This window comes from Sinocyclocheilus anshuiensis, unplaced genomic scaffold, assembly GCF_001515605.1.
Source record: "Sinocyclocheilus anshuiensis isolate Anshui unplaced genomic scaffold, SAMN03320099.WGS_v1.1 scaffold62, whole genome shotgun sequence".
Lineage (NCBI taxonomy): Eukaryota > Metazoa > Chordata > Actinopteri > Cypriniformes > Cyprinidae > Sinocyclocheilus > Sinocyclocheilus anshuiensis.
Genome location: NW_015544180.1, coordinates 786,755 through 801,675, shown reverse-complemented (window position 1 = coordinate 801,675; position 14,921 = coordinate 786,755). Strand labels below are relative to the sequence as shown.

The following is a 14,921-nucleotide window of genomic DNA, read 5'->3' as shown; positions in this document are numbered from 1 at the left end:
ATATATATATATATATATATATATATATATATAATAACTGTAAGATGACACTTATTACCCTCCTGCCCCTCCTGCTGTCCTGCATTCTTGCCAGAGGACATTATCATCTGAGGCATTGGGATAAAAAGATCGATTGTGCTACCGCTGATGTGCAGGTGCTAGTAGACAAGTTTCTTGTATTCTTGCAATGCATTCCGTTTAGTCCAATAACACGATGGAAAGGAACACAGTGATCTCCATCATGGTTTTCTATGGTGTTGGTGCAGGTAGCTTTACAGAACGGACATTGAACCCAACAGCACTGGCAGAAGTGATCAATCAGAAGCTCATCTGGTCTGAACTTATAGTCCAGATTCTTGGGAAAAGCCTTTGTGTTGAATCTGAGGCTGATCTCAGACATTACATCAGGAAGTTTGTCTCTTATCACATCTTGTAGGAGGCTGAAATCATCAACACCATCATCATCATGTTTCACTCCACTGAGGTCTTTTTCAGAGAAGATCAGCTCATCTGAGAGCTGCTGTGTGAAACTCTTCAACCACAAACCAACATTTCCATTGTTCACTTGAACACATTCAGTAGATTCATGTGCTGTTTTCATGATCTTCTGCTGCAGGAGTTTAATGTTCTCCTTCATCTTGGGTAAAACACTGACACTGAACTTATCAGTGATGTACCGACTGACTTCATCTCTGATGAAACTCTTGAAGAGTTCTTTAGGATTATGAATGTAGTTCATGTATTTGTCAAAATCATTCTCTTCTGCCAGTGTCTTCAGGATGTATTTCTCCAGTTTTGATCTGTTTCCATTCAGTGATTCACAGTTCATTCTGATTTCATCTGCTAAATCTCTGGCAGTCTTCTTGTAGACACTCTGCTCAATGGGCTCTTTAAGTTTCTGACAGATGATCTCACCAAAAATGGTAACTGATGTTGCTTCATGACAGTATTTCTTAAAAATACTATAATACTGTTCTCTCTTCTTCTTAACATATATTGCAGGATCATTGGCATCCCTGAAAAGTCTGTGTTGGTCAGTGATCATCTTGTTTGCTCTCATACAGATGGAAAGAACCAAATCCCTGAAGAATTCATTCTTGAACACATATTTCACTGGTCCTTCCTGATGTTCTGTTACTCTCTTCTTGATGTAATCTGTGATTTGTTGAATGCATCTGATGTTGTAGCCCATCTTTGAAATGTTAAATGACATGATCATTGAGTCTGTATGCTGAGCAATGTCCGTGACTAATGATCTTATCTGGGCTTCATCCTCTCTTGATAGACTGTAACCAAACTTCTTAGTTGATCTGTGGATGTTTGTTCCTGATCCTGTAAATCCACTGGATTTCTTTAGTTGTACATAATCTGAATAACTTGGTACAGAAAAAACATCCTTGCTCTCACTTTTCTCCATACGTTGGTCCACAGAAACACTTTTATAGATGTCATTGAGAAGGAGTTTCAAATCTCTCATTATGTCAATGTCTTTGATTGGAGGACTCTCTGTGATGATCTTCTTCACACACTGTTTCCAAAACAAATCAAACTCTTTCTTAAATATTTCTGCATCAATTGTTTTGTCTTTGAATTCTAAGGCAAATTTTTTGCTCTTTTCAATGAGAGTGTTTTCATGGTGTGTCCTCTGAGCATCAATCTTTTTCTTCAGGTCTTCCTGCTGAAGAATCTGATTTAATTTGCTTTCTGTTTCTCTCACAATGTTTTCCTGAAGTTCTTTGATTTTGATTTCAAATGATGTTTTCCACTGAATCAGTATATCAGCATTAGTGTCTTTCTCAAAAAATTCAGACATTGATTTTTTCACTTTTTCACTTGTCTTCTTCATTTCTCTCTGAAGATTAGTTTCCTTAACTTCATGAATTGTTTCATTTTCTATTTGGTTTTGCAGTTTGTTCTCGGTTTCCATCATGGCACTGCGAAGACTCCAGGACCATTTGCTGTATTCGGTCTCCAGTTTCCTGTATGCTGAAATCTCCAGAGATTTTCTGAAGTTGATGATGAATTGTTCCTTCAGTAAAGCGTCCCAAAGATCTTTAATACGATCTTTTAAGTGTGTCAGCGTCATTCCATGTGATTTTGATGCATAAGTCTCAATAGTTTCCTTTAGTTCTTGAATGTTCTCACAGTAGTTTGGGTTTGGTGGTGTCATTGGTGGGCTGCCCTCCCAGAGCTGAGCAAAATATTTCACATCATTCTGAACATCAAATCTAATGACGTCACTTAAACATTCATCATCATAGCCTTCATCTTTAGCAGCAAGTTTTGTCATCTCATTCAGTGTCTCCAGCAGCCTTCTCCTTCCCTCCATGTTTTTCTCTCTAGCTGTGACATCTGAAATGTTCTGATGCACAAACACACAGCTGGGATTCAGTCTGACCTTCTTCATCCTCATGAAGGCCTCAACAACAATCTGAAGAATGTCCTGCATCCCAGATGGGTTTTCTCCAAATATACTGATCAAGGTTTGATTTGCAAGACCAACAACAAATGTGGCCAATTCATTGTCATGATCTCTTGTTGATCTTCCAGACAGTTCTAGAGCTCCAAGGCCGTCAGTATCAACAACCAAAATATAGTCAATTCTCTTTAGCTGATCTGTAGGCATTTGTGATAGCTCCGGTAATTCCACTGGATTTCTTTACCTTCACATAATCAGAAAAACTCAGTACTTTGAAAATATCCTTGCTCTCACCCCAGTGGTCTACAGGAGCACTTTTATAGATGTCACTGAGGAGGATTTTTACATCTGTCAATATGTCAATCTTTTTGATTGCAGGAGTGTCTCTGATTATGTTTTTCACACACAGTTTCCAAAACAAATCAAACTCTTTCTTCACTGTTTCTTCATCATTTGCTTTGTCTTTGAGTTTTAAGGCAAGTTCTTTGCTCTTTTCCAAGAGAGTGTTTTCATGATGTGTCCTCTGAGCATCAATCTTTTTCCTCAGGTCTCGTTGCTGAAGAACCTCATTTAATTTCCTCTTTGTCTCTCTCACAATGTTTTCCTGAACATCTTTGATTTTGGTTTCAAATGACATTTTCCACTGAATCAGTAAATCGGCATCTGTGTCTTTTTCAAAGAACTCTGACATTGATTTTTCCACTTCTTCATTTGTCTTCTTCAGTTCTCTCTGAAGATCAGTTTCCTCAATCTCATGAATTGCTTCATTTTCTATTTTGTTGTGTAACTCGTTTTCTGTTTCCATCATGGCTCTGCGAAGACTCCAGGACCACTTGCTGTATTCAGTCTCCAGTTTCCTGTAGGCTGAGATCTCCAGAGAATTTCTGAAGCTGAAGACGAATCGTTCCTTCAGTAAAGCCTCCCAGAGATCTTTAATACGATCTTTTAAGTGTATCAGCCTCATTCCATGTGATTTTGAGGCATGAGACATAATAGTTTCCTTCAGTTCATTAATATTTTCACAGTAGTTTGGGTTTGGTGGTGTCATTGGTGGGCTGCCCTCCCAGAGCTGAGCAAAATATTTCACATCATTCTGAACATCAAATCTAATGACGTCACTTAAACATTCATCATCATAGCCTTCATCTTTAGCAGCAAGTTTTGTCATCTCATTCAGTGTCTCCAGCAGCCTTCTCCTTCCCTCCATGTTTTTCTCTCTAGCTGTGACATCTGAAATGTTCTGATGCACAAACACACAGCTGGGATTCAGTCTGACCTTCTTCATCCTCATGAAGGCCTCAACAACAATCTGAAGAATGTCCTGCATCCCAGATGGGTTTTCTCCAAATATACTGATCAAGGTTTGATTTGCAAGACCAACAACAAATGTGGCCAATTCATTGTCATGATCTCTTGTTGATCTTCCAGACAGTTCTAGAGCTCCAAGGCCGTCAGTATCAACAACCAAAATATAGTCAAAGTTCATCTGTGTTTTCATCTCGTCTGACACTCTGACCAGCTGCATGAAAGCTCCTCTGGTGCACCTGCCGGCGCTGACGGCAAACTGGAGTCCAAACATGGCATTCAGCATTGTGGATTTCCCAGAGCTCTGAGTCCCTAAAACTGACAGCACAAAGTCTCTCTGGTCTCCCAGCTTCTGGATGAGTTGATCTAGAACAGCAGAGATCCAGATCACAGGAACATGAGCAGCGTCTCCATCCATCAGCTCCAGTGGAAATCCAGAGATCATCATCTCTGCTGCAAGACTCGGGAGAGAAGAGAAGTGAACCTGCAGGTCTTTCTTGTTCTTCTTCACAGATGAACATGATTCATAGATCTGACCGATCTCCCTCATGATGTGCTCCAAACCAAAGCCCACAGTTTGAATTTCCTCATATATTCTCTCAAATTCTTCTTGTTCAGTTTTGAGTTGTTCAGGTTTATAATTATTCTCTTTCAGTTTTACAACTGCTGGCCACTTTTCATCATACTTCTGATGAAGAACAGAAATATCCATTGAAATATATTCATCCAGGAAGATTTCGAGCCATTTTAGAAAATAGATCTTATTCTCAGCAAGCAAGTGAATTTCTTTAATAAAGAACTGTATAAAAGTACATATGTTAAATGCATGCTGCTGCTCACGCAGTCTCTTGAGGTTGGCTTGTTTTCTGCTTATGTCCATCTCTGTCTCATCTGCTCGAGGTCGATGTAGTTCTTTGTTCTTCTGACACCACTGATGCCACAGTTTCCCCTGATGAGGCAGAAATGATTCTTTGATTTCTCTCAGATATTTCTTCTCCAGTAAACTCATCATCTGCTGTGCTGCTTCTCTTCCTCTCCTGCTGTCATCATCATCTTCCTCATCTACTCTGATATCTGAGTGTTTGGACACATCTTCAAGTCTGAAAGTGAAAGATGTTTCTGGGAGACAATCATTTATAGCTCTTCGGAGTTCTTCAGATGCATCTGAATGACTTCTTTCCTTGAGACCGATTTTGAATTTTGTATTATTCATCTCTGTTACAGTAGATTCATCCTCAGTAAGAAGACAAATGAGTGGCTTTTTGTTTGTGTACAGGTTTTGAATAATTTTAATGCTTTCGTTCCTGTTAAGTTGTGGTAGAAGAACAACATTGACTGAGGCCATTTCAGTGAGGATCTGCAGCTGTTTTTCATGGTCTCCTGCATCACCGTGTAGATTACAGAACGCTACACAGTCAGTGAATTTATCATCATTTGTTCCAGATGGGCAGAACCAGGCGATCTCCACCACTCCATCCATCAGGACTCTGGTTCTGCTGCTGCCTGGGCAGTTCCTGTGGAAGAACGTGTTGTGTTTCTCATTGATCAGACTGTTCATCAGCTGAGACTTGGATGAAGACACAGAGCCAAACCTGAAGAAAAACACCATTGGAGTTTCTGCCTTGTAGATCGGCTCGGTGTGACTGATGATTTCATTGTTGGTGTTGTTCATCTTCCAGCTCTTGTTGATTTGTCTGAATGTCCAGAAAGGAAACTCAATCTGTTGAGTGAATGGATCAGGAACAAGCAGAGGCAGAGCGTACTGACACTGGGACAGTTTAGTGACCATCAGCTGTTTCAGAAAACCATCAGCACAATGAAACACGGCCATCTGAACATCCATCGGGTGGCTTCGCTCAGATTGGCCTGTTCATTAGACGTGGACATTTCTTTCAAATCATCACTGTTGTCTTCAGATGATTCACTGTCTCTTTGTTGTGTGTCACGCTGTTCATCGGTATCTTTAACATTAGTGTATTTTGCTCTGTAGTTCATCATCAGTAGTTTTTGTATGAAACTCCAAACCAGCTTCTCCTCAGCACAAGACGTATGGGACTTTAATGAATGAGCAGTTAACGGAAGAACTTCTAGAGTTTTCAGTTTATGTTTGTTCTTGTCGAGATGAAGTCTGTGAAATAGTTGCTCTATTTTTTCTCTTTCAGTCTTTTTCTTTTGAAAGTGTTGATCTGGACTGACTCCTGCTGTGTCTGTGTTTTCTCTCTGTTTAGTAGACAAAACAATTATACATCTTTAAACAGTGTTTTCCAGTTCTGTTTTCAACAAATCTGTCATTTCATCTGGGCTTTCTTACAATTTGACTGATCAGTGTGTTTAAACCACACAGCACCACTTACTATTCTGACACAATTCATTTTGTAATTTTTCCTATCCACCTTATTTTTCCTGTAAGAACGGGCACGGCCATTTGTCAATTTTATGGCTCTGGCTTGTAGTATCATTCGCTTCTAGCTATTTTTAGCTGTACAAAACAGCTCGTTTTGCTGCTTGATATTGCAAACTGGTGTGTCTTACCATATTATTTGAATGTATTATCTTATTTATGAACACACTGGTTTGTAGTGCATGCAGTTTTACCGTTTACTGCACTTTGTTATTCTCCTCGCTATTTCTCTACAGCGGCTAATGAACCGGAAGTCTCGCACATTCACAGAAAACCGCTTACTTCCGCATTGAAAAATAAGGTGGATTGATGTTTTTTAAGGTTTCTTTGGTTTCAGTGCAGATCTTCTCCTTTTTCTCTTGTTCCCATTCCTCTTTCATCTCCAACTGTCTTCTCTTAAGTTTCCCTTCATGATGTTCTTCAAGTAGTTGCAATTTTTCTTCAAATGTCTTTTGTTGATCTTCTCTCATGTTTCTTTCTTCTTTCAGTATCTTCTCAAATTCCTCTAGTTGTTCTCGTCTCTCTCGTTCTATTCTTATTTTCTCTCTGATCACTTCCTCCATTTCACTCTTGAGTCTCTGATACTGTTCCTCAGAGATCTGTTTCTCTCTCTCCCACCTCTTCTTGTCTTCATCTTCTCTTCTCTTTCTCTCTTTGTCTTGATTCTGTTTTGCTTCCTCTGTCATCATCTTCATGGTCTCTTTCTCTTCTTCTAGTTTTCTCATCATTTCTTCTTTTTCTCTGTTCATTTGCTCCACTCTCTCCATCAGGATCGTCATGTTGTTTTCTTGTGTTTCATGTTTAGAATGAAGATCTTCTTTCTCTGTTTCCATTCTCTCTCTCTCTTGTCTCAGTCTCTGATTAAATTCATCCCACATTCTCTGTTCTCTCTCTCTTTGTTTCTCATCCATATCTTCTCTTCTCATCTTTTCTTCTTTTTGTTTCTGTCTCTCCCATTCCTCTTGTTCTTTCTTCATGTTTTCATGGATCTCTCTCTCTTTCTTCTCCTTTTCTTTTATTTGTGTTTTGTATTGTTCTTCCCTCTCATTAAATTCTTCTTCACTTCTCTTTCTCTCTTCTTCATGATTCTGTCTGTCAGTCTCTAGTCTATTCATCAGTTTGTCTATTTCTGTGTCATATTGGAGTACACGTTTTTCTGTCTGTATTTACCTTCTCTTTCTCTTGCATCATTTTCTCAATTTCATGTTCAAACATCTCTCGTTCTCGTCTCATCTCATCTCTTATTTCTCTCTGATGTGCCTCTTGTTCTGTTATTTCTCTTTTGAGTTTCTCTTCTCTTCTCTTTCTTTCTTTTTGTCATGATTTTGTCTTTCTTCTTCTATCATCGTCTTCATTCTCTCTTTCTCTTCTTTTAGTTTGGTCATCAGATCTTCTTTTTCTCTGTTCATTTGCTCCACTATCTCCATTTGGAGCTTCATGTTTTCTTCTGCTTCATGTTTAGATTGAAGATCATCTTTCTTTCGTTTCATTCTTTCTTTCTCTTGTTTATATCTTTGATTAAATTCATCCCACACTCTCTGTTTCTTCTCTCTTCTTGTCTCATCCTCTTCAGCTCTTCTGATCCTTTCATCTTGATTTTTCTGTTTCTCCCATTCCTCTCGTTCTCTTCTCATTTCCATTTTATATTGTATTTCTCTCTCTCTAAATTCTTCTTCTCTCCTCTTTATCTCTTTGTCATGATTTTGTCTTTGCTCCTCCATCATCATCTGCATTCTTTCTTTCTCTTCTTCATGTTTCTTTGTCAGTTCTTCTCTTTCTCTATTCAGTTGCTCCACTCTCTCCATCAAGAACTTCATTTGTTGTTCTTGTTTTTCTCTTTCCATCTGTCTGAATATCTTACATGAGTAGAAACTCTCACCGTTTGCTTTCACCATGGCGTCTATCTTCTCCAGCAGATCAGACACCTGTGTTCGGTCTTCAGTCTGATTATTATTGAACACATGGTATCTTTTTCCACATGCTTCAATTAGATTCATCAAAGGAGAACCAGGGTTTCCCAAACACTGTTCAATGGTTTTGTTCTTCAGACCATCTCCTCTGGTGAAGAGCACCATGGTGTACATTAAAGAATTTTCACCAAACGTCTCTTGGATGATCTTCACTGATTTTGCTTCTTCTGGAGTGAATCGTCCCAGTGGTATCAGTAAGAGAAACACATGTGGTCCAGGCAGTACCATGGAGATGCAGTTGGTGATTTCTTTAGTTTTTTTCTTTTAGATTTCTGGATCTCCTCATTAGTAAGTTCAGTATCAAAAAGTCCTGGAGTGTCGATCACAGTAATTTGTCGGCCGTTGATTTCGACTGTTTCTCTCTGAGTCTCACTGGTCACTGATTGAAAAGATTCTTCTGCTTTAAATGCGTTTCTTCCTACGATGGTGTTTCCTGTAGCACTCTTCCCAACTCCACTTTTTCCCAGCAGCACAATCCTCAGATCATCTTGTCTCCCTGTTGAACCTGTAAAAGAAGAAATGCATTAGGCTAATACAGGTTTTCAAAAGTTTCACTTATCTTTTGAATAACCCTGTTTGTGAGAGGACTGCTGTCTGCTTGTTTATCATGTCACATCAGTATATTAGGAGTGTTAAATGATAACACTTTTGATATATGTTTGATATATTGTACTTTACACATAGTGTACTCTAGGTAGGGGTGGGCGATATGAGCTAAAATTCATATCACGATATTTTACACTGTGCAGGCGATATCAATATTATATTGCGATATGAGAAAAAAAATTACAGGCAAAATATTTTAACCTTATAACTAGAAAAAAGTGAGGGATTGGACATAGACCTGAAAAGTCTTTTTTTATTGTGCAATTGTTTTTCTCAAAAAGTGCAAACGTACAAGCCTGTATGAATTAAATTATATATTGTGTGTTTGAGTAGGCCAGTGGTTCCCAAACTTTTTGTGTCAGAGCACTGGAGTTCATCAGAAATAGAAAGCGGCATCAGTTTACTGTCATGGATTCGTCTCGCCACATCCACAGCAGAGAACATCACTGGGTTTTGCTTTTGTCAAATCGCGCCGCTCGCGTCTGGTGTAGACACGTTGTTTTGGTATTTGTGAATCTTAAAGTCCGCGTGAACCGGAAGTTGCTGCCGACTTTATTTCAGTGTACTGACGTATTTCCAGCTGAAATGGAATATTGAATAGAGGGCATGGTTTTATGTTTGCGCTCCTCCTCTCTGTCTCTCACTCATAGCAATCTAACGGTTAGAAGGGTGTGTTTAAGGATATTCTGCCCAAGCCGTCAAACTGACGTCATCAGAAAAGGAATGCCATTCCAGAGCGGAAGTAAATGTTCAGATTTTGATTAAAGATTACGAAGACAAACAATTTTTTCCAGCGGATTAACTTGCACGGATTAATTGTTTAAATCAAGACTAGCAATGTGCGCTAGTAAAGTAAATAAAGTCAATTTTGATTTCATGTGGACTTTAAGTATATTCATAATCTGCTTTACGTTTACCTGGCACTGGAAGTCCTTTCACAAACTTGTAACATTCATGCTTAGAGCAGAACCATGCATCGTTCATTTATATTTCTACATGGCTGCCTGCAATACAACTCTGATACTTCAAACGCGCCATCTAGTGGTCTGTTATTGATACAACCACAACTGCTACAACTGATAACGGAGCGCTCAAGCGGGTACTGTGAGTCATATTGAGGTCATTTAAATATGTCCAATTAATATTTTGCGTTCAATTATTTACTTATCAGACAAGTGGCCGCATGATAAGCGGGAAAATTACGCAGTGTAGTCTATCACCCTTCAGAGGTTTCTTTTGCAAAATAATCTGCTGACTGTACACTATCCCTCAGTTTGGGAACCACTGGAGCAGGCGATTTGTGCTCCATTAATTTGGTCTGTTACTATGCTCTATGTGTTTGATTACTAATGCCTGTGTAGTACGGCGTTGCACACAGAGGACAAAAACGTTCAGCCTTGACTCTTTATCATCATTTGTGTTAAAATTTGCAAAGCGTACCAAACTGAACAAATCTATATAAATGCAAAATTTAAATTCATGAATATATAACGGGATCCACGGTATAGCAAAATCCATATCATGGGACAACATAATACTGGTAGTCACGTTCATACCGGTATAGCGCCCATCCCCTAACTCTTTAGCCAATTTTCTTTCTCTATAGTGTAAAAGCCCCAACTGATTTTCTGTTCATTACCTTGTGACAGAAAATGTGTCTATAGTGAATTCATTTTCTTCTTAATCTCTTCAAATTGCAGAAGTTTTTTCATCTGAGCCTCCAAAAATGTCTCTGTAGAGAAAAACTGCCCTCTGGTTTCTTCCAGCATCTGCTCAATGTTCTCCATCAATGTAGACACCTGTGTGGTGGGACCAAAGAAATTATGTCGTCCTCCAAAACTCTCAATGACAGACTTTGTTTCTTCATTGAGTTCTGCTGTCTGATGCTCTGAATCCTGCATTATGAGGATCATGATGTGTTTGTTGATTCTTGAGCTGAAAATCCTCTGGATCTCCTCCATTTCTGCTTTGTCTTCATCAGTCAGTGGAGCATCAGGAATAATGAGGAGGAAAACATGAACTCCAGGATGACAGAGAGACACACAGTGAAGAGTCTGACGCATCACTTCCTCCTCTGAGAGCCGAATGTCGAACAGAGCTGGAAGCTCCACCAGCCTGATCGGACGACCATGAAGCTCCACATCTGATCTTCTGTCTGTCTGCTGCAAGATCCGCTCTGATATGGAGGATTTTAATGTGCCGTCACTTCCACACACAACCAGATTCAGCTTCACACCCTCTGAAACTAATAGATTAAAATGAAAAAACAAATAATTAGTTTTATTGTTCATTTATCACTACAAACATATTGTCAAACTCATGTCTTTCTATGGCCTGTTGCTTTGTTGTCAAATACTGTGAAGCTTCATATTCGGCACAAACCAGGTGATGTCCATCATTCATTCGTACAATGTCCTCAAACATCTGCAGAAGATCATCAAAAGAGCTGCTTCTCTGAAGACTGAAGAGTCTGTTGAAGCATTTCTGAATGATTTTCTGTAGGATATGATTGGTTTCCGTGGACTCTTGTGTGGTGATCACCATGGTGTGTTGAAAAACCTGCTCAGAGAAAGAGTGCAGCACCTTCTCCACACACTCTTGATCTTCTGTTGAACACTGCTCATGTTTGAGGAGCACCACGATCACATGAGGTCCTGGATCAGACAGATACACACACTCTCTCACTGTCTGTGTGATCAGATGATCTGAGATGTTTGTCTGGAGCAGCTGAGGACTGTTGATGATGGTCACATGTCTGTCCTTCAGTCTTCCTCCAACTCTCTCTACAACACCTGGAGAAGCTTCACTGTAAAACGCTGCTCGTCCTAATATAAAGTTTCCCACTCAACTGTTTTCTGACTCATTCTTTCCCAGCAGAACAATCCTTAGATTACTCACTGAAACAAACATGTGATATGTAACAAGTTATGATGCTAAGTGCTTCTATCATCTTGGATTGAAATAAAAAAAATCCACCTTTAGGAGGTGAATTTAAGTTTTTTTGTATTATGTAATAAATTTCCCTTTATTTCCATACACTCTTCATCAGTTCATGTACTTGTTTATCTATATAAAAACCTACGTATAGGAGGTAAATTTTGACTCTGTTTTCTCCTGAGAGCATCTTTGGGAGCAACATTCACTGTATGAAACAAAAGTTTTATATTAAATTTGACTCTAATCACAGTAGCATGTACTAACAGAAAACAAAATCTTCAAATGATTATTACACGAAGAAATATGAAAGTGAGAGATACTGAGAAATCAGATTAGAAAATACAATTGGTTCAGAGTTGGTGCTTTAGCCTTGAGCCTTGAAAAGAACAATGCAAATTTTAACTAAATATGTAGTGAAGAAGCTATATTGAAATTTCCTCAGATGTTACAAACAACAATCTAATATCTTTTTAGCTTTTCCCATTTGGTCAACAATATTTGAAACTGATTAGTCTATGATTCTTACCTCTGCCAACTCTGCTGGACATGTCGAAATTCACTTCCCTCCTCTGTCTCTTTCTTTAGTCTTCATTCGATCAACTTCTTTGACTCCTGACATCTGACTGTTCTTTGTCCAGTACAAGATTTCAGTGAAATTGTTTTTAAATCAATATCATGTATTAATTACTTATTCATAATTAAACTAAACTTATCATTTATTGTTGCATGACACATTTACATTTAGTAAAACAATTATAAACAGGGTATTTGTAAGGAAAATAAGATACCTGTATATCAAGGTTTCATATTGCGGTAAGTTTCTTATTACCAACAAGCAGGAAAAGGTTTGCAGAAGGTGTCAGTTACATTGCAAAGGTAAAAACCTGTTTGTCTGTCTTGTTTAACAACCTGTCCAACCTGAATCTGTCCATTGAACTCTATGTAGCAAACTTTGTCACATTCTGCTCACTGATCAAGAATTTGTGATATGGCACCAGTCACATTACGACACGTCTGTGTATTTTTGGCACCTTATTTATTTATTTATTTGTTTGTTTACTACCAGAATCATTATTATAACAGTAAAAAGGACCGTGGGGTCACCCAATGTTTAATCCACTAGACAGGGTTTAATACTTCTACGTAGAAGCTTAACAATTACAGACCTTTGTGTCATTTTGTATTTTTATCAGTGCAAATCAATGCCATCTGTCACCATCTTGCCAAAAATGTTTCTGCAAACCAACTTCCTGATAGTCTTTTTTGTTGTTCATCATTAAATGATGCTCAATTTCATGTTCTTCATGAATAAAATCAGCAGGAACATATGAGGAGATGATGACATAGTAATGAAATCTGTTTACTTCACATTATTAGCCCAGCGTGTTTGAATCTTCCCCTCATAATTCTTAGGGAAATATTACTTTTAATTACGCTTGAAAACAGCATAAAAGCGCAATTCAAGTGTCATACACACAAATCTTTATATTGTTATACCAATTCAACATTAAAAGTATCTGCATCATCTGTATCTTTTCATTGTCAGTAAAAACCAAATATCTTGCATCTAATTGTTTGTTTTAAGCTTTAAATGATAAATATAGTGGCACTTCTCATGTAAATTTGCACCCTGTCTTCTGGCAGTGAGACTGTAGAACTGCAGCTCCGGATATTACAGTAGGAAAGACTTCAGACTGTAGTCTGTGTATTCATTTATAGTTATTGAATTTTAATGTTGAATTCTGATTCACAGTCATTTGTGGAGTTTATTTAGGTCATAAATATGACTATATATATATATATATATATATATATATATATATATATATATATATATATATATTATTTCAATAGTCAACTTTAGATATTCTGCTAACTATAAATAACTACATGGGAACTGTCACTCATTTGCAACTACTCATTAGAGTTGCCAGGCAATGTCACGATGCGATGTTGCTTGGGCACTTTCCCATTGAAAATGGGCAACAATTTTATTTCTGGATACTTTAGATAGAAATTTGTTGCCCATTCTCAATGGGAAAGTGTCCAAGCAACATCGCTTGGCGACATTGCCCCGCAACATTACTCAAAAAGTTGCCCTGTGTATAGGGATGCTCCGATCGATCGGCCAGAGATCGGTTTCGGCCAATAATCACATTTTATGACTCAATCGGTACTCACTAACTTGGCCGATCTCACGAACCGATCGTAATTTGATGACGTCAACGTGTGAGGACATACATGATGCGTGAGGACATAAATGATCATGTCATAGCCGGTGTGGAAATGCTATGACGTTTCGAGAAACAATGAAAAATTAGATATTTGTCGTGTATGTTTTGCATGATGATATGATGAATGGATGGTTCATATTTAACAGCAGATTCAGGGACGTTAGAGCTGATCTTCACCTCACTGCACACATCTGCGGCCGATCACCATGACAAGAAATCGGTACTCGGTATTGGCTGCAAAACTCCTGATCGGAGCATCCCTACCTGTGTATCATCACTAGGGCTGCAACAACTAATCGATAAAATCAAGTATTATTGATTATGAAAATCATCGACAACGATTCTCATTATCGATTAGTAGGGTCTGCCCACAGTGCACATCCAACTTTAGCTGGTTGCGTCAAATTACAGCACTGAATTAAGCATTTCTATGGATAAAATGCATCTAAAAATAGTGGAGGAAACCGAATGAGATACTGCGGGAGAGTTACGTGATCCAAGCTGCCCAAAACACAAGGATTCTTTATTCTAAGCTAATGCATTAGCTTAATGGGTTGCCCTGTCAGGCACTTTGACAGATGATGTGTGTGCGTCCTCAGTGCAAAAACTTTCAATTTACAAAGTTTATCGGAGGGCCAAGGTGGAGCAGATGGCTCAGGCGACTGGTAGCGGGTTCTGGGATGGTGTGTGCTGCCCACACACACCAAATGGCAACACCCATGACAGGGAGTGTCACGGACAGGGGAACGACCTCCATGGTCGCGACAGGACAGGCAGACAGTTCCAGGCAGACAAACAGTTCAAAACAGACCTCCATGGTCGTTTCAGGATATACAGGGAGTTCATAAACGGCCACCTTGGCCGTAACAGGACAGGCAGAGATTTCAGAAGACTATGGAAGACTGGGGATAACTTAATAAATGTCTATTAAATCCCCCTAGTTTCTTTGCAGTGTTTCCCGGGACCTGTGTGTTTCTGTCCCTTTCTAGGGTAGGTCCTCGATGGGCACCCCCTCTGCTGGGTTCAGAAACCGGGTGCTCGACTTGCAG

At 38.8% G+C, this 14,921-nt stretch overlaps 1 pseudogene; it reads right to left on the bottom strand.

Annotated features, from left to right (window-relative positions):
* Positions 1-54: 54 nt before the first annotated feature.
* Positions 55-14,921, bottom strand: part of LOC107696316 (interferon-induced very large GTPase 1-like) — a 21,722-nt pseudogene continuing 6,855 nt past the window's right edge.